The 18,018-nt window shown below is 36.4% G+C and overlaps 1 pseudogene; it reads left to right on the top strand.

Moving 5' to 3' along the window:
- The first annotated feature begins 1,050 nt into the window (after window positions 1–1,050).
- Window positions 1,051–13,165, top strand: LOC103263502 (annotated as a pseudogene).
- Window positions 13,166–18,018: the final 4,853 nt, after the last annotated feature.

Raw genomic sequence — 18,018 nt, 5'->3', positions numbered from 1 at the left:
ACATCAACAGATGTCAAAACAAAAACCACATGATCATATCATTAGAAAAAGCTTTTGATAAAATCCATCACCCCTTCTTGATAAAAACCCTTGAACATCTAGGCATACCAGGAACATACCTCAAAATAGTAAAAGCCATCTACGAGAAACCCACAGCCAGCATACTCCTAAATGGACCAAAATTGGAACCATTTCCCCTGAAAACTGGAACAAGACAAGGATGCCCACTCTCACCCCTCCTGTTCAACATAGTATTGGAAGTCCTGGCTAGAGCAATCAGAGAAGAGAAGGCAATCAGGGATATCCTAATAGGAAAAGAGGAAGTCAAGTTATCTCTCTTTGCAGATGATATGATTGTGGGAAACTATGGGGGGGAGGGGATTAATAGTAGCCAATATCTGTCTGGGGACGGGGAAACACCTCTTATCAACAGGGTGTCTGAATGAAACGTAATCGTATACCTAACCCTTAACTGTACCCCACAAAACCATAATAAAAAAAGAAAACTGATATTTACTACTCCCAACTTGATTAACATTGGTTTTTAATTCGAGGGTGATACAATTAAGATTATTCATTTAGTACAAATAAAGTTTCCACACACACAAAAAATGGGATTGTGAAAAATGTGGCTATGGTGAAGGACTTTTTACAGGATCATAAAATAAATAAATATTATTATAATGTAATAGTTTTGTTCCCAAAGAATATTTGCAAAGAACCACTTTAGATGCACTTGGGGCACTTTAGAGTCCTGGTGACCGATCTTGACCGTGAAGATATATTTGTTCAGAATATGGCAGAAGTTGTTTAGGAAATGGAGGCTATTCATAATGATACTCCATTATATTTCAGGTAGGTTGAGTTTCTTGTAAAAGGAGAATAGTTTAGTGATTAATAATATTCCAGGATTCTATGTAAGTGGGCATTAATGAATTTCTTTCACAAATATCAACCAATTCATTCACATACTTCAGTTTTCCTATGAAAGTAAAAGGAAGACTGTGATATAGTTCACTACCAGAATATGTCAGAAAAGAAGCAAAAACGATGGTAGGTGTGAGTCAGTCCTTCACAGATGAGCAATTTCTGACTGTCTCTGGGGAGAAGGAAGATTGTTCCAGTCCTGGAAATTGTGAGAACAAATACAATGAATGTAAAATCTTTCTGTGCTTTAGGAAATGTTCAAACAGCGATTTGGTCATAGAGTTTAATTGGTTGTGGTGGAAAGTGTCCAAACCTATTTTTGGGAATCAGATTTAACTCAGGGAAAAGTGGACAGGGCCTCACCTGTTTGTCATCAAGGGGTACTATGACCTCCTCTGTATCTTAAAATGGCCCTGGCTAAAAATCTGATGCTATTTTACCATAAGTATCATTTGCCAATGGCATTTGGTTATTCCTGTGCAGACAGTATTTTTTAAGCATATACCATTTTAAGATAACAAGAAGCATAAATGGCTATCACACTAGACTTCTATAAATTTTACTCATTCATTAGAACCCTCACATTAATGATATATTCATACAAATATAATTTAAAGAAGATTTAGTAGTGCTTCCCATAAAATTTAACACATCAAACTAGCCTAATTGTTTTAAGATCTCTACGAGATGAGAGAGAGATACAGTACATTCTCTCAGGTTCTCTTGGGACACAGTTAGAAAAGCCCAAATTCCATTCTAAATATTTAATTTAGAATTTAACTTTGTGAATTTTTTCCCCAAATGTCAAGAGATTTGGAATGTTTTATCACAACAGGGTCACAAGACACCGTGAAACAATGCTTATTTGCTTAACTAAAATGACAAAAGATTTTAAAGCAAAATACAGAAAATTACTTTCATGAAAGAACTTTTAGTAGCTTTAATGTCTAGTGAGTAAGTAGGAAAGAAGCAATTTTTCACTGTCACATATAACCATTGTGTGGGTACGGTTTATCATGTCTAAAAATATCTTTTCTCACAGAACTACTTTTCTATGTGTGACAGGACATATTTATTGATAAGTGGAGATATATTTTGTCTCATGCAATGTAAGAAGGCAAAAATAGAAAAATTCAAACCTTACATTTAGGAATTAATGTTCCAGTATTTTCTCTTATTTGAAAATGTCCCAGACATTTAACGAGCATCTATTCCTTAATTTATCCACTACTTAATTTAACATGACATAACTTAAAGTTTTCAAGTGATAGGAAAAGTTTATTTAGAAATTCATATTCCACTTACAATTACTTGAATTATTTGTAGCAATTATGAATAGATTACTTATGATAATTCGATATTAGGCAGAACTAGTAATTATTTCAAGTTATTTTCCTGTTAACCATTTTAAATCTGTAAGTATCAGGCATTCATCAACCAAGTATGATCTTTAAAGTTAAATACATGTGCTTTTGTTATATGTTGTGCCAGATAAAGAGAAAGTAAGGGATACTGCATTATATTCTTATCAACACACTTTTATTTATTTATTTATTTTACTCATAGTTTAACATGTAACATCTAATGGAAATAAAGTTACGTGTATATATTATATATAATGTTGACAACTTTGAACATATGTCTACCTTAATTAAACTAACAATAGCAAATGATCAAATTTGGTCTGTTGCATGAACTTGAAAGGCATATGTGATAATTGCTATTTCTGATAAATTACTAGATTTATGCACTGATTTTTTCATTAAAGCTAATTAAATAGACCTCTTTCATATTTTTTGGTAAACCTATGTATATATACACACATACAAATATCTCTTGGACACAAGACTTTAAAAATATATTGGTGAAGAAAATTTTTAAAACTCTGACAGTGATCTTAAACCAGGTGAAATGAGGACCAATGAGAGGTTCAAACTTCACCTGTACAATGACCACTTATGTCCCTAATCCTTAATTGCACCCCAGATCTTTAAAACAAAATAAAAAAATAATAAAAAGATTAGTCATGAAACAATAAAACACAGTAGTATAAAGTTACTGGTTTAAATGGATTTTTGGATTTAAATTATTTTTCTGACCAATTAAGACAAGTTAAGATAATCTATTCACATGATTAAACTTCAATTTTTCTTTTTTTTTCTTTATAAGAAAACTTACAAAAATTTTGGACCAAATATTGAGTGAAGTAGTTTCTCAGCAGTTTTACTTTAAAATAAAAATCCTGTTTTACCTGGTTTCTTGTCTTTTTTCTATTTCAAATTAGTATAGGGTTAAATGCTTAGATGTTTACATTTCATTGGAATGCCATAAGAGAAACCATCTTTAAATGGACTTTATCCTGTCTTTGTTTCACTATGTAAGTCAAGAATAATTACAACATTGATTTGTATATCTCTTTTACTTCAATAGAATTGGGGGGTGCAAATACTTTTGGTCTGGGCTTCAAGTGTACACACTACCCACACCTGTGCACATTATACCTGATAGGTAATTGTTTTTGACTCTATACGTCTTTCCCTTTCCCACATCTGAGTTTCCAGTGTCCATTATACCATTCTCTATGCCTTTACATATCCTCAGTTTAGCTCTTTCTTATAAATGAGAACACAAGTGTTTGATTTTCTGTTCCCAAGATAGTTTACTTAAGGCGATGTCTCCAATCCCATCCAAGTGGATGCAAAAGATGTTATTTCTTTCTTTTGAGAGTTGAATAGTATTTCATGGTGCATATGTACCACATTTTCATTATACACTGATTGGCTGATGGGCATTTGGGTTGATCTACATCTTTGCAACTGTGAATTGTGCTGCAGTGAACATGTGATTGCAGGTGTCCTTTTATATAATGAACTCTGTTCATTTGGATAGACACTTAATATTGGGATTGTTGGAGCAAATGGGGGATCTACATTTAGTTGTTTGAGAAATCTCCACACCACTTTCTATGGAGCTTGTACTAATTTACAATCCCACCAGCAGTGCATAAGCATTCCCTTTACTGTGCTTCTGGACCAGCATCTATTGTTTATCAGTTTTTTAATCATGGCCATCTTGACTGGTGTAAGGTGGTATCTCACTTTGCTTTCATTTGCATTTCCCTGATGATGAGAGATGTTGAATATTTTTTCTTTTTTCTTTTGGTCTATTAGTGTACCTTCTTTTTGAGAGATGTCTGGCCATGTCATTTGCCTGCTTGTTAATGGGGTTGGTTATTTACTTTTTTCCTTGCTGATTTCTTTGAGTACTTTGTAGACGCTGGATATCAGTCCTTTGTCATATGCATAGATTTGGAAATCTCCTATTCTGTAGGTTGGCTATTTGCTCTGTTGATTATTTTGCTTTGCAGAAGCTTTTGAGTTTAATGAAGTCCCAATTATTTATTTTTGTTTTTGTTATATTTGTCTTTGGGGTTTCAGCCATAATTATTTATCTAAGCTAATGTCCACAAGAGTTTTTTGTAGGTTTTCTTTTAAGACTTTTTGTGGTATCAGGTCTGACATTTAAGTCTTCAATACATCTTGACTTAATTTTTGTATACAAGGTTTGACAATTAAGTTCACAAATTTGCCACAGTGCACTTATATTGGTAACACCATATGAAAAACTTGATAAGGTTTCATAACCTTCATATAGCAGTGTCTCACAGCTGTGTTTGTGTTGATATGTGGCAGTGTGTTGCTGAGTGGCATTCATTATTGTTGTTGAATGTTTTTGTGTGCCATTGCAAGAATGTTGCAACTTGAATTAGAACAATGATCATACATTAAATTTCTTGTTAAGCTTGGTAAGAGTGGAAGTGAAATCAGGGACATATTAGTCCCAGTTTAAGGCATAATGCCAAGAAGAAAATGGCATTGTATACATGGATTAAATGTTTACAGAGTGGAGAGAAAGCGTCACCAATGAAGAGAGGTTCAGATGGACAGTAAGGAGCAGAACTGATGAAAACATTGTAAAAATTCCTTAAATTGTGCATCAAAAACAAACACTGACTATAAATGCATACCAGACCAAATACACATATAAAAAAATAGGAAAATCTTAACTGAAATTCTGGGCATGAGAAAGCTGTGTGTAAAATGGTCCTAAAGGAGCTCTTGCATCACGACAATACACAGTTCATACAGCACTGTACGTGAGGGAGTTTTTAGTCAGTACACAAATAGCTGTCTTGGAACACCCTCCCCACTCACCTGATCTGGCCCCCAATGGCTTGTCCCTTTACCCCAAAATGAAGAAAATATTGAAAGAAAGACATTTTGATGGCATCCAGGACATCAAGGGTGATACGATGGCAATGCTGATGGCTGTTCTAGAAAAAAGAGTTCCAAAATTGCTTTGATGAGTGGCCTAAGTGCTGGCATTAGCATATAGCTTCCCAAAGGGAATACTTCAAAGGTGACCACAGTGATATTCAGGAGCTAGGCCATGTGGTGCTCCTAGGACAGAAAGTGCTCCTGACAACCTGCCTCTTTCTTCCATTAGGAAGCCTTACTCTTCTCACTTAGTGTCCCTTCTTGAACGTGTTTAGGATTTTTCCATTTCTGAGTGCTTGTGGTCGGCCTGATCTTCAAAACAGCACTTGTACTTTGACACTAAGTCTGCTGCCCCTGCTACATACTTTCCAGTTTCTAACCTTTAACTGGTAACATTTTTGTGCAATGGTTTTATCCTGAAAATTCCAATAACTTTGTTTATTTTATGATGGATTATTTAAGATTACAGCAAGCTATGAAAAACTGTACAATCAGTAGAGTTGAGATAGCATTTTATAAAACCAGGAGACAGCCCTGTGCCCTCCTTGATTGTGTCCTGTTCCTCTGTTTCCACTTTCTGGTTAGTATTCTATGAGTGCCTAGATCCTTTTATTCCAACCCATGGGTTCTTCAATCATACAGTGTGTTGTTTTCCATGTCTGTAAATTTCTCTACACATAATGCTCTTAAGTTGTTTTCAATTTTTTGGCTATTAAATAATGCTGCTCCAGTATTCTTTTGTACTTCCTTGAGAACATATGCAGGAGTGTAGTAGCTGGTTCACAGGCATGTGACTTGTTTAATTTATACTACACTGTAAGCTGAATTGGCCTTCTAGGATTATAGATTTGTCTGCATTTGCTACAATTTATGTAAATAGACATACAGGATACTACAGGCTTCTTCACCCAGCATAATTATTTTGAATTTTGTCCATAATGTAGATATTAATTTTACCTTATTTTTATTTCTGAGTGGCATTCCTTTATATGACTATTTCACAACTTATTTAACTTTAGACTTATTGAAAGACACTTGGGTTGTTTTCATTTCTGACAAGTACAAATAAAGGTGTTTTGAGCAAACAATTTTTTATAGACATAATTCTTTTGTTTCTTTTGCATAAATAGCTGAGAATAGAATGGCAGGGTTGTATGATACAGTCTATATTTGACTTTTGAAAAAAGCCAAGAACTGTTTTCCAAAGGAGCTGCATCATTTTGCATTCCCACCAGGATGATATGAGAACTCTGGGTGCTCCACACCTGTGGTAGCACTCAGCTTGGCTAGTATATTAACTTTAGACATTCTCATGGCTGTGTAATGAGTGGCATCTTATTGTGGTTTTGGTATTTTCATAGTGACAGATGATGAGTATCTTTTCATGTGCCTAATTGTCCCCTTACATTTTCACTAGTGAAGTGAAGTCTCTTTTCACATCTTTTGCAGATTTTAAAGACTTCCTTATTATTTTTTGTATTACAGAGTTTTGAGAGCTCTTCATATAGTCTACCTAGAAGTCCATTATAAGGTATGTGATTTACAGGTATTTTCTGTAGTAGTTTGTTTTTTATTCTTTCAAAGAGAAATTTTGAATTTGCATAAAGTCCAGTTTTAATTTTTTATCTTATGAATTGCACTTTTGGTGGTATGTTTAAGACAATTTACTCTAAAATAAGGTGAAAAATATTTTCAAATTTTTTTATTTTAGTTCTTGCGTAATTCATGATTCTATAATTAAGTCTATAAACTTATTTTGAGTACATTTTTCTGCTTGACATAAGGTCTGAATTTAAATACGTTTTTATGTGTGCATACAAATATCCAATTTTTCCAGCACCACTTATTGAAATGACTCTCATTCTGAACTGTTTATGTAGCTTTGTTGAAAATCAATTGATGATATATGTAGGGTCTATATCTGAACTGACAGTTTTTTTCCCATTCTTCTCTTTGTGTCTCTGTTGCCAATAATTTTGGTTACTGTAGCTTGAACTCACTGTCAATCTTCCAACTTTTGTTTGTTTTTTTTTCCAATTTGTTTTAGCTATTCTTTGTATTTCCATATGGATTTTAGAGAGAGCCTGGCAAGTTTTACCAAAAAATGCATGGTGGGATTTTGATTGGGATTGAGTTGAATCTATCACCTAGTGGAGAATTACATGTAAATAATGCTGAGTCTTTCAACACATCAACAAACTATAGCTCTCCATTTACATAAGACTTCTTTGGTTTATGTCAGCATTGCTTTGTACATTTTAGCATACAAAATTTATACATCTATTGTCAGATTTGTCCCTAGTATTTAATATTTTGATGCTGTTTTTAAATTTCAATTTTAAATTGTTTATTGATGGTACACAGAAATACAGTTGATTTAGGTATGATTTTGCATCCTGTAATGTTGCAGAAGTCACTTCTTTTTCCACTAGAATATTATAAAAGGTTTTCTTTGTCTTTTGGATGAAGTGTGCATGACAGTCCCTAAAGTTACTTATGTTTCCAGTTGCAGATATGATTTTAAAGACTCTAGGTAATGAATTGTCTGTAGAGAGAGTTTTTCTTGGCAGAATAGTCAAAAATAAGATATAAATTCTTCATAATTAAAAAAGATAACAAATGAAATAAAATATAAATCAGCATTTCTATTTATAATTGTCTGTCTAGAATCAAGGGTCTCGCGGTAAGTAGTCTAATTCCATGAAAATGTTCACTTAGTTCTGACAGGGCACTGTGGAATTCTGATTCAATTTTTTGCTATGGCTTGCTATTTAGTTGGTACATTTCTGATTGGTGCTTTTTAAAATTTGTTCCGGGAGTGTCAGTTCCTAATCTGTAATTTATAGCAGAAACATTAAGGTAAGGGTAAGGTATAAAGAAAAAACTAACTATGGATAAACCCAATGACTTGTTTTACTTATTACAACAACGAACAATGTCAGAGTTGATAAAGGCAGAGTTACCTATAGAGGGGTGTTCCACAATTATTTATAAGGACTTTTGATACATAATTAATTAGGAATTATGGAATGAGCTTATGGACACTGAAAGCATTGCCAGTATCCAGATCCTATAATTTATGCCAAAGAAAAAAAATCTTTTAAAAAATCAATTTGTATAGTTTATGCTAGTTTTGTGCATAGATACAAAAGAAGCTTCTTAAACCAAAATGTATATAATTTCTGAGATCTCTTTATACTAGTAACAAATTATTTACTTCAAAGCAAATAACCTTCAAGTTTTGAAGTTAATAACTTTCAAATGCTGAATGTCTCTTTTCACATGGTTAGAGTGTTAAAAATCCTCAATTGCTAAGCATAATTGTGTAACAAGTATTGTGCAATGCCATCAGAAGAACATACTTGGCAGTAGTCTGTCCAAGAGCTAGAGGACAGGACCCTTGTTTGTCAGGAGGGCAGTATCAGAGATTCCTCTTCTTTGAGAGGACTTACAGCTCCACATGGCAGTTTAGGTTGAGTGTAAAGAAATAGGTCGAGTGTGAAGCAAGTTGATGTGGAAGCCACCCTATCCTAAAGCCTCATTTGACACAGGAACCAATATTTCTTGGTTCAGCTTACATACTCTCTCATGGGTACCCCATACATGAGTCACCACAGTCAAGGAAGCCCAAAGTATAGCTCCTCTTTAGATGCTTGGAGCTTGTTTATTGTTCCTTCAAGTTCAGGGTCAATTGACTAACCAGGAGTCATTTTTATCATAAGTAAGATTGCCTAGTAGCAGTTGAGAAAAGCCATCTTTATTTTTTTTCAGGGTAACAAGTAGGAGGTTAACTGAGTTAACACAAGTCATGTCAAAAAGGAAAGATTATTGTTAAATTGTCGCTCACTAATGTTGATCTTATCAAAATCTGGAAAATATCAAATAAACATGAACCTAATTCTATTTGTAGTCTCTCTTTTACAAGGTGGAAAAGGACATATCTGGTTGCTTAGTAGCCATCTCAGAAATTCCACAGATAATTTGAAGTATAAAAGATATTATAAGTGTTAGATTATTCTCAAAGCTGAGATTTGGGAAACAATGTTGAAAAGAGTCATCAACATAAATTGGTTAGAAGAAGAAAGAATAGTTGTTTTGGCTATCTCATATGTCAGTGTCAACACAATACTGAAACATAACAGGAGTTAAAGTAATAAACAAAAATAATTTTAGTACTTCCAGAAATGAAGAATTACTGTTACTTTTTGGGAAGTAATGGGAACTCCTGTGAGACAAGACGTCTCCATGCTTAGGACACCTGCAAACACTAGAAATAATGCACAAGGTAACCAAAGGGGAACACTGGAAGGTGAAGGAGTAAGTTGGGCTGTTGTAGCACTCTGTTCCTGGAGGAACGTAATAGCGATAGAGCATCTTACATCTTCCCTGTCCAACAGAAAGAAGTGACACTGGCCTGGTGTTTCCCAGTTTCCAAAACTGGTGAAAGATGGCAGCCCCAAGGGACTCACTTCTCCCCTGAATAAGAAGTCTTGTTGACTACATCAGGTGAATTGGTAGCAGGAGCAGGTGGATTGGTTGAACCCCACTGTCAGTAAGTCATAAAGGGTACTGCTCTGTGTTTGCAGGTCTGGCAGTCCTTTCTTCTCCTCTAGAGACCATAGAAGGCTGGTTACAACCACCCAGAGGCTTCCAGGACACACATATCTGTTCCTGGAAGTGCTGTTTTTCTTTATAGGCCTGAGATTCCCCTTCCAGATGCAAAAAACATGGCAACCAGATGGCCGCAAAAAGGAGATTCCCTCTAAACAACTCCCCAGCAGAGGAAACCCAGGAAGAGATGTCTCTCCTCTTCCACCAGCAGGTACCTGCAGACCAGAATGCACTGCGAAGGGGGATCCTAGCATAACATACGCTTCGTCCTATAAAACCTCTTCCTTTGTGCCAAAGCATTCCTTCTCCCATCTAGGTAAACTGGGCAGTCCGTTCTGTAGAAGCTTACTATGGACACTGAGGTAACACCAGCAGGGGAAAGCAGGAGCAAAAGTGGTACCAGATAAATCAGGCAGTCTCTAATAATATTACAAGTACCCTGAAAAGTAATTTTCATTAGAATGAACAGTCAAAGAACGAGGCTAAAATCTGGGTGCAGAACCTAATAGGATATGAACCTGCTAAAATGGGAATTAAATAGAACCCAGAAACTCCCAGCATGGTAGTCAAATGTTCAGGATATAATAGAAAATCACATGTCATTTCAAGTACGGAATTTACAACTTTAAATAAAAGAGACATTCAACTGACACAAAAACTGAGAGATAGTAGAATCATCTGACAAGGATTTTGAAGAAGCCAGTTGCTTTAGGCAATTACAAATATTTTGAAACAAATGACAATGTATAAAATCTCAGCAGAAAAATTATACAAAAAATGAATGTGAAATTATGCAACGGAAATAGACAACAGAGATTCAAAACCTCATTGGATAAGCTCAGAAGTAGAGTATACAGGACAGAAAGGAATCAGTGCAAATCTGAACAACAGAAAGCAGGCTGAATAAATAACAGTCTCAAGGACCTTTGGAACAGAAATTAGCAGCTAACAATCATGTAATCAGAGTTACAGAAGAAAGTCATATAGTGGGATGGAAAAAAATAGTGGTTGAAAACTTCACACGTTTTGGAAAAGAGAAGCATGAGGACACAAGAAGCCACTGGAACAGTAAATTATATACACCCATATAAATACACACAAAGATCATGTTAGACTAAGTTGGTCAAGAAATTAAAAAAGAAAAAATTATAATAATACACCAATATACATTATAAGCAAAATTCTAAAAACTAAAGACTAAGAAAAGAATCTTTAAAGCAACCAGAGAGAAGAAGTTGCTTCGCCCATAGAAAAACACCAATTCCAATGACAACAGATTTTTCATTCTTTTTAAAAATGTTTTTCTTTTGAAGATTTGGGGTACAATTCAGGGTTAGGGATACATTATTCAGTTGCTGATGAGGTGTGCCCCACTCTCCACTGGCAGTTTCCCTCTCCTGTCAATCCCATCACCCCTCCCCTGGCAGTTTCCAACTACTGCCAATCCCTTTCTAACAGCATAATGAAAATAGTTCATGGTCCGCTTATGAGTACGAATATATGGTACTCAGTTACAACTAGATTTTTCATAAGAAACCATGGGTTTCATGAGGAAGTGGTACAGTGTTTTTCTTCAAGTGCTGAAAGAAAATACCATCAACTGCAAATTCTTTTTTTGTTAAAACTATGCTTCTGGAATGAAGCAACAATGAACACCTTCTCAGAATAAAAGTAATAAGTAATTTGTTATCACCAGATCTACCCTTAAACAAGAGGTAATGGAAGTTCTTCAAATGAAGAAAATGGTAAAAGGAAAAGTCTCAGAGTATCACAAGAGGAAAAAATCAATTTAAAGAGCATTAATATGATTACATACAATAGTTGAGTCATTACCCGCGAGTTTTACAATCACGTGCAATTATTAAAGCACAAATTTAATATAGTATTATAATCCAGACAGTGATATTGAAAAGTGTAGAAGGTAAATGGACCTAAATAAAGGTACCCTTGCTTCACTCAAAGTGGTAAAATGTTGATACACGAAGCACGTATGTCTATTGTGATACCTAGAATGACTACTATGAAAACTATACAAAAAGGTATACTAAAAAACACTATGAATTAATCTGTGAATATAATTCTAAAAATATTCAGAAAAACTACATTAATGTAAGAAAAGAGAAATAGAAAAACTAGATCTAGAAGAAACAAATAGGAAATAAATAACAAAAGGTCAGACATAAATTCAAATATAGGCATAATTGCCTTAACAGTAAAGGTTTTGTTACACACAGGGAAAAAGACTTACCTGGGACCCAAGTGTAGGCACCAGATTAGTCAGAAGACCTCCTTTACCATACATCAGAGGAAGCACTCAGGAGAGAAGCCATATGTGTGCAGGGAATGTGGGTGACATTTCAGGTATATGTCCTCTCTCACTAACCACAAAAGGATTCACTCTGGGGAAAGACCCTCTTCATGGCAGAAATGTGGGCAAGGCTTTCGCCAGAACATAGCTCTTATTCTATTCAAGAGGACACCCTTGGAGGAGAAGCCCTTTGTGTGTCCTGAGTGTGGGAGAGGTTTTTGCCAGAGGCATCACTCCTCCAACACCAAAGCTCACACACCGGTGAGAAGCCCTTCTTGGGCCTTGAGTGTGGATGTGGCTTCAGAGATCAGTTGCTACTCATCAATTACCTGGTCACACACTCAGGGGAGAAGCCTTATGTATGTGGTGAGTGTGGGCACGGCTTTCACCAGAAGGGTACCCTCATCAGACACCAGACGACACAAACAAGAGAGAAGCCTCACCTGTGCCCCCAGTGTGGGTGAGATTTTAGCCAGAAGGTCACCCAAATCGGACACCAGAGGACACACAAGAGAAAAATCTTACCTGTGCCCTGAATGTGGGCTTGGCTTTGGTCAGAATTTCACACTCATCTAACACCAGAGGACACACATGAGGGAGAAGCCCTATCTGTGCTCCGTGTGTGGACGTGCTGATGGCTAAAAGTCACTCCTCACTAGACACCAGATGACACACTCAGAGGAGGAGCTTTATGTAGACAGGGTGTGTAGGCAAGGACTTGAACAGAAGTCATACCTTATCTCTGACCAGAGAACGTACTTAGGAGAGAAGCCTTGTTTTTGTGAGTTTGGACATGATTTGACTATTAGGTTGCCCTCATTCAACATCAGCAGACCCACTCTGAAGCGAAGCCATGTGTGCAGGGCATGCGGGCATGTCTTTAGTCAGAAGTCACACTTGCACAGACCAAGTCTGTAGACCAAGTTAGGGAATCAGCTCCTACCACAAGAGATGTTCTTCTGTCTTCTCCCCTTCCTTACCCTCCTTTCCCCTTCCTTTCCCTCTCCTTTCCTCAAGAGTGTGAAGCAGGCAGAAACCACCAGTAAATGTTCCATTTTCCAGAATGGAATGGGAAAAAAATGTCTGTCTTTTATTGATCATGAGATAGTTGGTTTATGGTTTACTTTCCTTCTTTTTTTTTTTTTTTTGAGTTGGAGTCTCACTCTGTCGCCCAGACTGGAGTGCAGTGGTCGCTCCTGGTCACTGCAGCCTCGACCTGCTGGGCTCTGGTGATCCTTCTGCCTCAGCCTTCCGGGTAGCCAGAATTACAGGCATGCGCTACCACACCCAGCTGATTTTTTTGATTTATTGTAGAGATGATTACTTTCAATAGTAGTAATGTGCCTTTGCTAGGGCTGCCATAATAAAGTACTCAAGTCTGAGTGGCTTTAATAGCAGAAAGTGGTTCTTAAAAGAGAATACCAGAAGTCCCAACTCAAGGTATTGACAGGTTGGGTTATTGCTAAAACCTTTCTTCTTTGCTTGCAGACGTCTGCCTTCTTGCTGCATCCTGTCAAGGCCTTTTTACCTGTGCATATGCTGTCCTGGTGTCTCTTCCTCTTCTTATAAATGATATCAGTCATTTTGAATAGGGCCACATCTATATTATGTCATTTAACCCTAAAACCTTCTTAACGGTTCTATGTCCAAATACAGCCACAGTGGGGAATGGGACTTCAACATATATATTTTGGCAGAACACAATTAGTCTGTAATTCTGGACACCAAAATTCATGTTCTTCTCTCATACAAAATTTTCCAGATCCTAAAGTTCTGGCTTCTTTTTGCTTAACAGTTTCTCCAATGTATTTCTCTCCATTCATATTTTACTCTAAGCACAAGGAAAAAAAAGGCCATGGTTTCATCACTTTGTGTAGACACCTCATAGAATATTCTGCACTTACATCACTTAGAGTGTCTACATTCCATAAAACACTAGAGCACAACTGGAGCAAATCCTTTGCAACTGTATAGCAAGGATTCCAGTTTCCAGTTTCTTCTTCCACATTTCTGTCTGAGACCTCACCAAAATCAGCTTTAACATCTATATTCCTACAAACAGTCTTTTAAAGGCAGTCTAGGATTTTCCTAACATGTACTTCAAAACTCTCCTAGCCTCCACTCATTATCTAGTTTTAAGCCACTTCCACATTTTAGGTTTGTTACAAAGCACCCTATTCCCAGTACCAAAATCTGTATTAGTGTGCTAGGGCTGACTTAAGAAAAACCAGACTGAGTGCCTTAAGCAATAGAATATTTATTATTTTCACAGTTCTGGCAATTGGAAGTTCCAGAACAAGGTGTTGGTAGGTTTAGTTTTTAACAAAGCCTTCTCTCCATGGCCTGCAGATGGCTGCCTTCTCTGTATCTTTACATGACCTATTCTTTAATGCATGTATTTTGTGGGTGTCTCTCCCTCTGATAAGAATACTGGTCATATTGGGTTAGGGTCACACCCTAAACACCTAATTTAAACTTTTATTACCACTTTAAATTTCCTATATTCAAACAATTTCATTGAGAATTAGGGATTGGACATGTGAATTGGGAAGGGGAAGGGACATAATTTAGTCCATAACATTCTTCCTGGGACCCTCAAAACTCGTGTCCAACCACCAACTCCTGCAATAAGGGGTGTTCTCTTAACCAGTCCTTTCCTTTCCCCGTAAGTGTAAAGATGGCAGAAATCACTAGTAAATGTTGTTTGACTTGCCTGACATGGAATGGAGGGGAAAAATATTCCTTTCATTGATCATGAGATAGTTGATTTATGCGTTCTATATAGCAGTATCTGTATTTTATGGCCTTTTCTTTTAATAAAATGCTACTTTACAAAGCTGCATACCTGGCTATGTGTCTTATTCTCTGATCTGTTGAGGAGAACCCAAAGTATTCAATCTCTTGGGAGAAATTGATCTATGGTTTTATTCTGAACCCTTGTCCTGTGCGAGAGTGATGTTAATATGACTTTCAACCTCATTCCTTCCCAAGTCCTCCAGAGTCTGCGATGACACCACCAGTCACACATTCATCCTTCTGGGCATTTATTCTCACTCCATCCCTGCATCTAGAGGTCCCATCATGTGAGCTGTGCCCACATGCCAGTGTTCCAGCTCAGAGTGTAAGGCCCTTCAGTCACTAGTCCTCCAGTCCAGGGCTAAAACTCTGAAGCCATGTACCCTTATATCTAGCTCTAGGCCCTGACCCTTTAAACATGACCGCCTCCCCTTTTCCCTAAACCCTGGAGCTCAAATGTCCCAGATCTTGACAAATGCCTATACTAAGACTACCTCTGGCCCTGTGTCTTTGGACCAAGTGTGTTCATTACAGACTGTCTCCCCAGGCTTTGGAGCCACTACTGTCTCAGAGGGTGTTTTCATCAAAATTAAAAAGAAGAGATTTTAGTTTTGGGGAATAAAATAAAAAGTGTTGGGAGGAGGAGTGAAAGAAAAATGACAGATAGAGAAAATGACAGATGGGGGATCACTGGTCTCAATATCTCAGTTAGGGCTGTCCAGACTTCAGTTATCTACAGATCAGTTTGTCAGGGACGGCCTGGGCCTACTTGGGGATGGCACTCATCAAAAAATTTCTCTAAAATTCCTTTGCCACAGCTACTTTTCTTATGACCAGAGCTGAACGTCACAAGGGAAGTTGTGTGAGTTTGTGTGCATGTGTATATTTGTGGCTATCTCTCACCAACAGTTTAACAAAATTTTACTGAGAATATAAATAAAAATAATAACCATTCTAGCATATATAATGTCCTTTTACTATAAGTGTTTTCCTGTAATGGATTTTCTATGAAAATTTACCAAATAAAGTCCTATAAGTGATACATAAATCAAAACCAAAAAATATAAAAAGTGATTTGTGTTTTTTATAATGTCTCTGCAAGATAAATCCAAAATGGTGATGAAAGAAGAGAAAAAGAACCCGTTTGATTGTTTAATAGAAAACTATACCAGAAATGAAATCAGTGTTTTATGGAAAGAGTAATTCGATGCCTAACACTACTACACAACATTCAGCTGCAGACCTTGGGAAAAGAAAAACACCCATCAAAACATATTCGACCAAATTACTTTGAACTCTGGATAAATAATGGGCCTGAATGTTAATGCCTAAAAACAGCACAAAAATGACTGGCGTTTCTTATTCTTTGTTTTTCTTTTTTCAAGATAGGGTCTCAATTTGTCACCTGGGTCTGGAGTATTGTGGTAGGATCATAGCTCATTGTACCCTGGAATTCCTGTGCTCAAATGATCTTCTTGAGTACCTAGGACTACAAGTGTGTGCCACTATACCTTGTTATTTATTTAATTTATTTATTCATTTTAATAGAGTCCTTGCTATGTTGCTCAGGTTGGTATCGAACTCCTAGCCTCAAGTGATCTTCTTCCTTGACCTCTCAAAGCTGTGAGGGTATGGGTGTGAGCCACAAAACATGGTCAAAAATGATTGTTCTTAAATGGAGCATGGCAATAAATTTCAAAGCGACAACATGGTCCTTCTTGCAAGTATATGCGAAGGAAGGGAAATTAAGCTCTATCTTCTGGAGAAAAGACTATCAAAGAATTTGGAAATGGATGCTAAAATTATCATAATAATTAATAAATATCTGAAGTAAGATATCTTGAAGATGTATAAATTATTGCTTTCTCTGTAATGTTTTCTCCACCTATTTCAGAACTCATTGATTTATCTCACCTGTAGGAATATAATAACCATAGTATTGTTTTTATTTCTTGAATTGTTCCCTTTTTGGGGGAATTCTTCTATAATGTAACATTTAGTCATTTACTTCTATCAGTATGGACTCATGGCTACTTATTTTATTCATTGAGTGATCATCTGACAGTATCATTTATTTTGTCACTCAAAGTGGGAATGCTTGCTCTAGAGTGTCACTGTCTCTCTAACTGCCTCGGAGATTCTGGTTAATCTTAGATTCAGCCTCTTGAAATAATTGCTCATCTTTGGTGGCTTTGTTCTGTCATTTTAAGCTTCTTTACTCTGTTTTTAACAGTTTGAATTAGTTCCATATTTTGGTGCTCAAACTCTGATTCTTCTTCTGCTTTGTTAATTCTGCTTTCCATGCTTACCAGATTGATAGTTATTTCATTCACTGTATTCTTTATTGCTGTGGTCTCAGTTATTAACTCCATCCTTTTGTCTCTTCTCATTTCTAATTTATTCTATTAATATCTTAACACCAGGGTTTGTAGTCTCATCTGGGTTTGTACTTTGAGACCTGTCATTCTGGAGGCTCTTCACTGTTTGAAATCCAAAGTCTGTATTCTCAGTTGTTGTCTTCCCAGGGATCTGTATGAGACTCACATTCTTTTGTTGGGTTTTCTTCATTATTCAAGGTTTTCCTCCTCCTCCCTTTTTTCCTCTCTTCTTGCATTCTGTTGTTCAGATATGGGGGGATAGCTTTTATTTCTGTTTGCTTAATCCCCACTCCTCCTTAGGTAGATCCCCTGGATTCATTCCGTTTTAAAGCTGAACTCTGGGTGAGGGGCTGTGCTTCTAGTAATTTTGAGATTTCATTAAGGGAGTAGCTGTGGTTCTGAAAGTATGTGCAGATACCAATATCCACTGATAGGTGTGTAGGCCCCTGGAACCCACTTCCCACCACCTTACAATTTGACCATGCTGTGGGGGTGTATGTTAGTCCCCTGAAATCAAAATTATATAAGAAAATAAAAAGAATGGAAAAAGAAAGGAGGGAGATGAAAGGAAGGTGAAGAGAGAGAAGAAGAGGGAAAACACAGAGGTACACCAACTGATGAATAAACAAAGAAACAAACAAAGATATAAAAAAGAAAAATAAACCCGAAAGTATACAATCATACAAACAAACAAACAAACCCATTGATGTACTCACCTTCA

Source organism: Carlito syrichta, unplaced genomic scaffold (assembly GCF_000164805.1).
Source record: "Carlito syrichta isolate Samal-C Ts95f unplaced genomic scaffold, Tarsius_syrichta-2.0.1 Scaffold305132, whole genome shotgun sequence".
Lineage (NCBI taxonomy): Eukaryota > Metazoa > Chordata > Mammalia > Primates > Tarsiidae > Carlito > Carlito syrichta.
The sequence above is the reverse complement of the archived record's forward strand: the minus strand, read 5'-3'. Positions and strand labels throughout refer to the sequence as shown.